The sequence below is a fragment of the Balaenoptera physalus genome (assembly GCF_965194825.1).
Source record: "Balaenoptera physalus genome assembly, chromosome: 2".
Classification (NCBI taxonomy): Eukaryota; Metazoa; Chordata; class Mammalia; order Artiodactyla; family Balaenopteridae; genus Balaenoptera; species Balaenoptera physalus.
The window spans coordinates 116,661,428-116,669,694 of record NC_138883.1 but is presented as its reverse complement, the minus strand read 5'-3'; positions in this window follow the sequence as shown (position 1 = coordinate 116,669,694).

Sequence of the window (8,267 nt, the reverse complement as noted above, 5' to 3'; positions counted from 1 at the left end):
AAACCTCAATTTATACTCTTAAAAAGCTGGCCTAAGTATGGTGTGATCTGTAACATCCTACCAAACAGTTAAAGGCCAGAAAGTTTGGTCCTGGAGTCAGAGCCACAACAATTTCAGGTGGTAGTTGCAGGCATCCTTGTTTACCAGTGGTAAACAAAGAGGCTTTTCTCCGAGTATTTATGGCATTTTGTCACCACTTTTTCCAGAGAGATTTGTTCAAAGTTACCATAACAATAATAGCACTCCTAAGAGTTCTATGGACCTCATCTAGATAGAACCTTTCTTCTATGATGGGGTTATGCATAATCTTCATATGCATAATTTCTCTTAAACAGCAGAGAGTATTGGGAATTAGGATATTTAAATATGCTCTTGGTCCCTCAGAATGTCCAGACAAGTAGCATTCACTGGGTGTAGAGCTGATAGGGACTTTAGAAGTCCTTCATTCTTCAGAAAGAGAAACAGAGGTTCAACAGAGTAAACTGACTTGCCCGTTACCAAAACGACCAATAGCAGAGCTGGCACTAGAACTGCAATTGCCTAATTTCTAGTGCAATGGCCTTTCCACTGTGATAGATTATTAACTTGTAAATTTAAGTCAGTCTTTAAAAAAAAATCTGACTCAGGGGTTCCTAAATACTTGCCCGGGAACTCGTGATAGATTGGCTATAAAAAATTATAAGTAGTGCTTCTTAGAGATGCATATCTTGGGCTCCATTTCCAGAGATTCTGATTCAGTATGGTCAGGTTATGGAATTTGTATTGGTTAAAAACTACCCAGTTAATTCTCCTGATCATCCATGCCTAACAAGTATTCTCTGGTCCAGCCTTTGATCAGATGCACCAATCCTATCAATAACATTCACACAGCTTCTGCTTGAATACCTCCAGTATAAAGTCTATTGTATAAACAAGTCCTTGATAGCATGATACCTAAGCAGAGGAGAATGAAGATGGGTTTTAACTTCTGTTTTAAACTTCAGAAAACTCAACTCAGGTTTATGCAGAGAAACAGGATCTCCATATATGAACAATCAATTGGGCACAGATATCAGTTCACATAATTTGGGGCTATATTAACAGAAACAGGAAAGAGGCAGAAGATCTGCTGAGCTCAACAGTAGAACCCAGGATCCTGGGCTTAATGATACTTTTCCCTAAATTAACTCCACGTCCAGAGTCAGTTGAGCTCTTACCTCTTGGCACTCATAATTAAGGTTTTACTATCAAATAAATGAGTGTATACATTATTCTGAGGCTAGCTGTGTAAAGAACAAGTAAAAATTTTATTATAAAAGCTATTATACTATTACAATATAAAAATATAATTATATTATATAAACATAATTTATAATTTCAGAATTCCCCCTTCTCCTTCCTAAGTAACCTTGATTTTTATTCAACTATCCCCTTCTCCCCCATGAATTCTATATGTATCTTTGGAGCTGACCTAATCCCTAGTCTTAGGAGCTTTATTTTGACTAGGGCAAATTTAGTAATCCCACCCCCACGTCTGTGTTAGCTATTTGCTCCAGAGCCAGGCTTAAGGCAGTGAGCACACAGTATTCTCATGGTGACTCTTATTGGTCTGGGGGTGAACCAAAACTGATCCCCACAAACTGAAGGGAAAGACTTAGGTTCCATAGTAAGTGAGTAGGTCCTTTCTCTCTCCATGTGTAAGTGAGTAAGGATTCATATTACCACTACCGCTGCTGGCAGCCATCATGTGACCAAGAGGGAAGCCACTGGAGGGAAGCGATTTGAGCCACCCAACAGACCGAGGAGGGCAGAGCTGAAAGGGTAGCATAGACATCGGGCCGGCAGGTGGTTGCACCCTACCTGGAGACATTCTAACCACTGGATTTTCTGTTTTGTGAGATCATAAAATTCCATATTGTTTGAGCCTGAGTGAGTTAGGCCTTATTACATGCGGCTGAAAATACCCTAACTATCCATGCGTAAAAAACATTGTGAGGTTCAGCCTAACAAATACTTTGTTTTAAAATGTGACCAGCTCCCAAGGGGGGAAAGTGGCGGGGTGGGTGGTGGTGGTGGTGGGATGAATTGGGAGATTGGGATGGACATGTATACACTAATATGTATAAAATGGGTAACTAATAAGAACCTGCTGTATAAAAAAATAAATAAAATTCAAAAAATAAATAAATTAAAAATTAAAAAATAAATAAAATGTGACCAGCTCTAAACCCTCAAACTAAAGCAAAATTATATTTGATAATCTAATCAATGAGTATATGATCTGGAGTCTCTGGGTCCCTGGCTTTATCACCAAGGCTTCACTCGTATGGCTGTTGTCCTAACTACACAATCTGTAAACTCTTGTGCTCAACTCTTGTTGAGCCAGTCTGAGAAAGGTTCTCTAACCCCATTCAGGAGCTAGGGCATGGTGTTTACATTAATACGCAAGAGTAGGTAATGGATCTGCATAGAAGATTTATTTATTTATTAAGCACATACTATGCAAAGACTGAAAGGTGAGGCCATTGAGATACAAGCGAAACTTGAGAACTGTAATGACAACAAGCAGGAGGGAAAAATGTTTTGAAAAGGAAAAAATAATCAGCTGTGCAAGTGTTGCTGAAAGCTCTCTTGGAATATAAAATGCATTTGAGTAGGCAAGATATTCACACACTATAAAACAAAGTTTCAAATGGCAAATGTCGTGTGAAGTCGAAGTCTGTGGGTCCTAGCGCCTTGCTTCTCAAATGGTGGTCCATGAACCAGTAACAAAAGCATCACCTAGCAGCTGTTAGAATTGCAGAACCTCAGATCACCCAGGATCTACTGAATCAGAGTTTTATGTTTTAATAAACTGATGAAGCCTGGAATTTTAGGAATTTAACCTAGTGGTATGCAGTATGAATTGGAGAGAACAGAGTCTGAGATAAGTGGATAGGCTTGTTTTTTTTACCACTTCTATTTTTTAATTGAAGATTTTGCTGTATATATAATTTGTTTTATATATACAATTTATTCTTCATCTTTAAAAATGTATATATATAATTTATTATATATGTATAAATTTTTACCTTAAAAACTCATTTATATATTTATATCTAATTGCTTTATACATGTGTGTATATAGATGTTATATATATACTCATATAATTCTACATATATAATAATTTACCATACAATTTTTCTCCACCTTAAAAAAATTTTTATCTTGGACAATATTCCCTCTTAATTCATAAAGAGCTTCCTCATTCTCTTTAACAGCTCAATTATTTATTTAGTCTCTCTGATAGATATTTGTTTACTGATTTATTTTTACCAATAAAAATATAGTGAATGACTGACTGCATATGAAATCACTTTCTTTATGTGTGAGTATATCTGCAGAATTAAATTCCTAGAAATTGAATTGCTGGGTCAAAAGAAAAAAAGAAAAAGAAGTTTATTTTAAACATTTTGATTCTTATTGCAAAATTGCCCTCCACAGAGGTAGTACCAGTTTACATTCTCCAGTATAAGAATGTGCTATCAAAATTTTTAGCATTTGCCTGATGGATGAAAAATGGTAGTGCAGTGTTAATGAGGTTGAACATCTTTTAATATGTTCAGGAGCTATTTGGGTTTCATTTTCAGTGACCCATTGGTAATTATGTGGATTGTCTTTTTACTTTCTTTTCTTCAAATAATTTTTTTTTAAACATTTATTTATTTATTTAGGCTGCCCCGGGTCTTAGTTGCAGCATGCGGGATCTTTAGTGGCAGCATGAGGACTTCTTAGTTGTGGCATGCATGTGGGATCTAGTTCCCCGACCAGGGATCAAACCCGGGCCTCCTGCAGTGGGAGCACGGAGTCTTACCCACTGGACCACCAGGGAAGTCCCTCTTTTTACTTTCTTGACGGTACTGTTTGCAACATAAAAGTTGTTAATTTAGATGTAGTCCAATTTATTTTTTCTTATGTCACTGTGCTTTTGGTGTCATATCTAAGAAACCATTGCCTAACTCAAGGTCACAAAGATTTATCCCTATGTGTTCTGAGAGTTTTACAGTTTTACTTCTTATATTTAGGTCTAAGATACACTTTGAGGGTTTTTTTTTCAAGATATAATATATACGGGTTTATTTCTGGACTCTGGGTCCTATTCTATTGATCTATATGTCTTTTCTTCTGCCAGTACTGTCTCGATTACTGTAACTTTTTAGCAAGATTTGAAATTAGAAACAGTGAGTCCTCCAATCTTATTCGTCTTTTTCAAGTTGATTTTGGCTGTTCTAGGTACCTTATATTTCCATATGAATTTTAGAATCAACTTTACATTTCTGCAGAAAAGCAAGCCAGTCTTTTGATAGGGATTACAAATCTGTAGATCAATTTGGCAAAGATTGCCATCTAAACAATATTAAGTCTTTCGATCCACAAACATGGGATGTCCTTGCATTTATTTAGATGTTCTCTAATTTCTTTAATGATGTTTTGTAGTTTTCAGTATACAAGTATTGCACTTCTTTTGTTAAATTTATATCTAAATATTTATTTTCTTTTTGATGCTTTTGTAAATGGAATTTTTTTTTAATTTCATTTTCATAATGTTCATTGCTAGTGTATAGAAATACACTTGATTTTTGTATATTGATCTTGCATTCTGTAACCTTGATGAACTCACTTATTAGTCTGATGAATTATACATATGAATGCATACATATAATCACCAGCAAGATAACAATATAGTACATTTCCAGTAGCCCCATTATTACTGTACCTTTGCAAAATGTAACCAGCCATCTTACTTCTATCACCACTGACTCATTTGATTGTTTTTCAACTTCATATAATGTAATCATACCTAAGTAATCTTTTGTGTCTGTCTTCTATTGGTCAACATAGTGTCTGTGAGATTTATCCATTTTGTTGCATGCATCAGTGGTTCTTACTTTTTAATTGCTTTATAATGTTCCATCTGTATGAATATGCTACAATATATTTATCCACTCTTCTCTTGTTGGACACTTGAGTTGTGTCTGGTTTTCGGCTATTATGAGCAGAACTGCTATAAACATTCTTGTACATGAATTTTAGTGAACAGACACAGGCATTTCTGTTGAGAATAAATCCTAGGAATAGGATTACTCAGTCAGAGTACAGCACATACTGAAAAAATTACAAACCAATCTCCTTCATTATAGTTCAAGTTCTTTCTCAGGTATCTTCTTCTAGTCATGACTTGGCTTTTCACCTTCCTAATGGTATCTTTTGATGAACAGACGTTCTTAATTTTATTTTATTTTTTTAATAAATTTATTTTATTTATTTTATTTTTGGCTGCGTTGGGTCTTCGTTGCTGTGCGTGGGCTTTCTCTCGTTGTGATGAGCAGGGGCTACTCTTCATTGCGGTGCACATGCTTCTTATTGTGGTGGCTTCTCTTGTTGCAGAGCATGGGCTCTAGGAACATAGGCTTCAGTACTTGTGACACGTGGGCTCAGTAGTTGTGGCTCGCAGGTTCTAGAGCGCAGGCTCAGTAGTTGTGGCGCACGGGCTTAGTTGCTCCACGGCATGTGGGATCTTCCTGGACGAGGGCTTGAACCCATGTCCCCTGCATTGGCAGGCGGATTCTTAATCACTGCACCACCAGGGAAGCCCCGTTCTTAATTTTAATGAAATACAATGTATAAATTTTTCTTTTGTGATTAGTGTTATTTTTATGTACATGTGTATTCTGTTTAAGAAATCTTTGCTTATCCTGATCTCATGGAGTTATTCTCTTATAATTTCTTCTAGAAGCTTTATTGCATTTACTTCTATTCGGTTTTACCACATGTTTAGTTAGGTTCATGTATCCTCTACCACGGTCAATATACAGAACAGTTTAATCCACACAAGGATCCCTTTTGTTGTCATTTAATAACCACAATCCCATTTCATCTTGCTCCTTTCCTCCATCCCTAATCCTTGGCAACCATTCATTTTTCCTCCATCTCTAAAATTTGGCACCTCAAGGATGTTATATAAACGGAATCACTGAGTAAATTTTCTTTGGGTTTTTTTTTCATACTTCCCTTGAGACCCATCCAAATTGTTGTGTGTATCAATAGTTTGTTCCTTTTTATTGCTGAGTAATATACCATGGTATTTATATAGCACAGCTTAACCATTCACCCACTGAAAGACATTTAGATTGTTTCCAGGTTGGGGTTATTATGAATAAAGCTGCTAACATCATACTCAATGGTCAAAAGCTGAAAGCATTTCCTCTAAGATCAGGAACAAGGCAAGGATGCCCATTCTCACCACTTTTATTCAACATAGGAAGTCCTAGTCCTAGCAATAAGATAAGAAAAAGAAATAAAAGGAATTCAAATTGGAAAGGAAGAAGTAAAACTGTCATTGTTTGCAGATGACATGAAACTACCAAAAACCTATTAGAACTCATAAATGAATTCAGTAAAGTTTCAAGATACAAAACTAATATACGGAAATTTTGTTGAGTTTCTAAACACCAACAACAAACTATCAGAAAGAGAAATTAAGAAAACAATCCCATTTACAATTGCATCAAAAAGACTAAAATTCCTAGGAGTAAATCTAACCAAGGAAGTAAAAGACCTGTACTTGGAAATCTCTAAGACATTGATGAATGAAAACTATAAAACAAATGGAAAGACATTCTTTTTTGGAACAATATCCATTTATGACAAGAAGCTAGAGTCCAAGGAGAAAAATGGCTGAGGAAGTTTTGTTTTTATTTTGCTTTTTACTTTTTAAGAACAAGTTTATTTAAATACAATTTAAAGCTGCTGTGTTGCTAAAGTATTATTCCATTTCCCAAAACCTTTAGAACAGTCAGGTTCACACTAATGACTTGTTGAGTGGTTTTTTTTTCTCCCAGATGAAGTCTATGTCATCATTTTTGTCTTTTTCAGGAATGAGCTCATTCATGTTTTAGCAACTCTGAGCACCTTTCCCTTAAGCCCCCGGACTGAACTGGGTGTGCAGTGCCTCTTGTGTGCTATTAGAGCTCCAGAAACTTGTATTTTACCCTTTACTCTTATTACCTTTTCCCCCCACTGCATAGCGAACTACCTGTTAATGTTTAATAAATCTTTGTTAAATTTTTGCTGGTTGGATGATGCATGGGAAGATGGTTATGAATAAGAGAAAATGGAGGTTACAGGTTTCCAAACCAGTCAAATATCTAATGCTGCCATGATTTTAGGCAAAATTGTAAGGGAGATAAAGTTTGTGTTTATCAATCTCCCACATTTGTTTCCTTTTTTAAAAAATTAATTAATTACTTTATTTATTTATTTATTTGGCTGAGTCAGGTCTTAGTTGTGGCATGCAGGATCTTCGTTGTGGCATGTGGGCTTCTCTCTAGTGTGGTTCGTGGGTTCCAGAGCGCACAGGCTCAGTAGTTGTGGCACGCGGGCTTAGTTGCCCTGTGGTATGTGGGATCTCAGTTCCCCAACCAGGAATCGAACCTGCATCTCCTGCATTGGAAGGTGGATTCTTAACCACTGGACCACCAGGGAAGTCCCCCACATTTGTTTCTACTATTTCAGTGTCCCTGCTCTCCAGGTAATCAGCCTTTTCATCTTGCCTGGAAGCTCTCAAAATTCTCCCTCCCATCTAGACCTTCCTTTGCAGGTTTCCTTTTTCTTCCCTTGTTCCTCAACTATCAAATCATCTGCTTAGTAGTATTTGGCTGTGTAATTATCAAATCAATTTAAGTAACCTAAATTAAGGTACGACTAAAATTTTAACTATCCCCATACAGAATCTGTACTTTAATATGGACATCTGTCAATTCATATTTACTGGGAGGAATATCTTTTAATGTGCCTTGCGTTGTCTATCCTTTATTCCCAATCCTGGTCCCTTATCTAATGTTCCAGAAAGTAAAATATGTGGAATTATTTGTTGAGGCCACTTTTAAAGATGATAAAATTAAGGGCCATAGAATTTAGCTAGTAAGAGATATAGGCAGGCAGAAATAGTAAAATATTGACCGTTTAAGGAGTTAAGAGTGGGTTTTCATGGTGAACTACCGATATTGCCAACCAAACAACTAGCTTCCAGTTTTAAAGGCCACAACCCCTTGTGCAAAGCCGTTTAAACCCTCACTGAAATTCTCTGAGTCTAGATGGTATACTCTCTTTCAGAGAGTCTGTTCCTTTTGCCTTTACCTTTTTCTTTCCTTTCTAGTTCCTGCAAATAGTCAAAAACCATGGGAATCACCTACATTTTTTAAATGAGCTATCTGAATAAAAAATAAGAAGTGACTTGCCAAAAGTA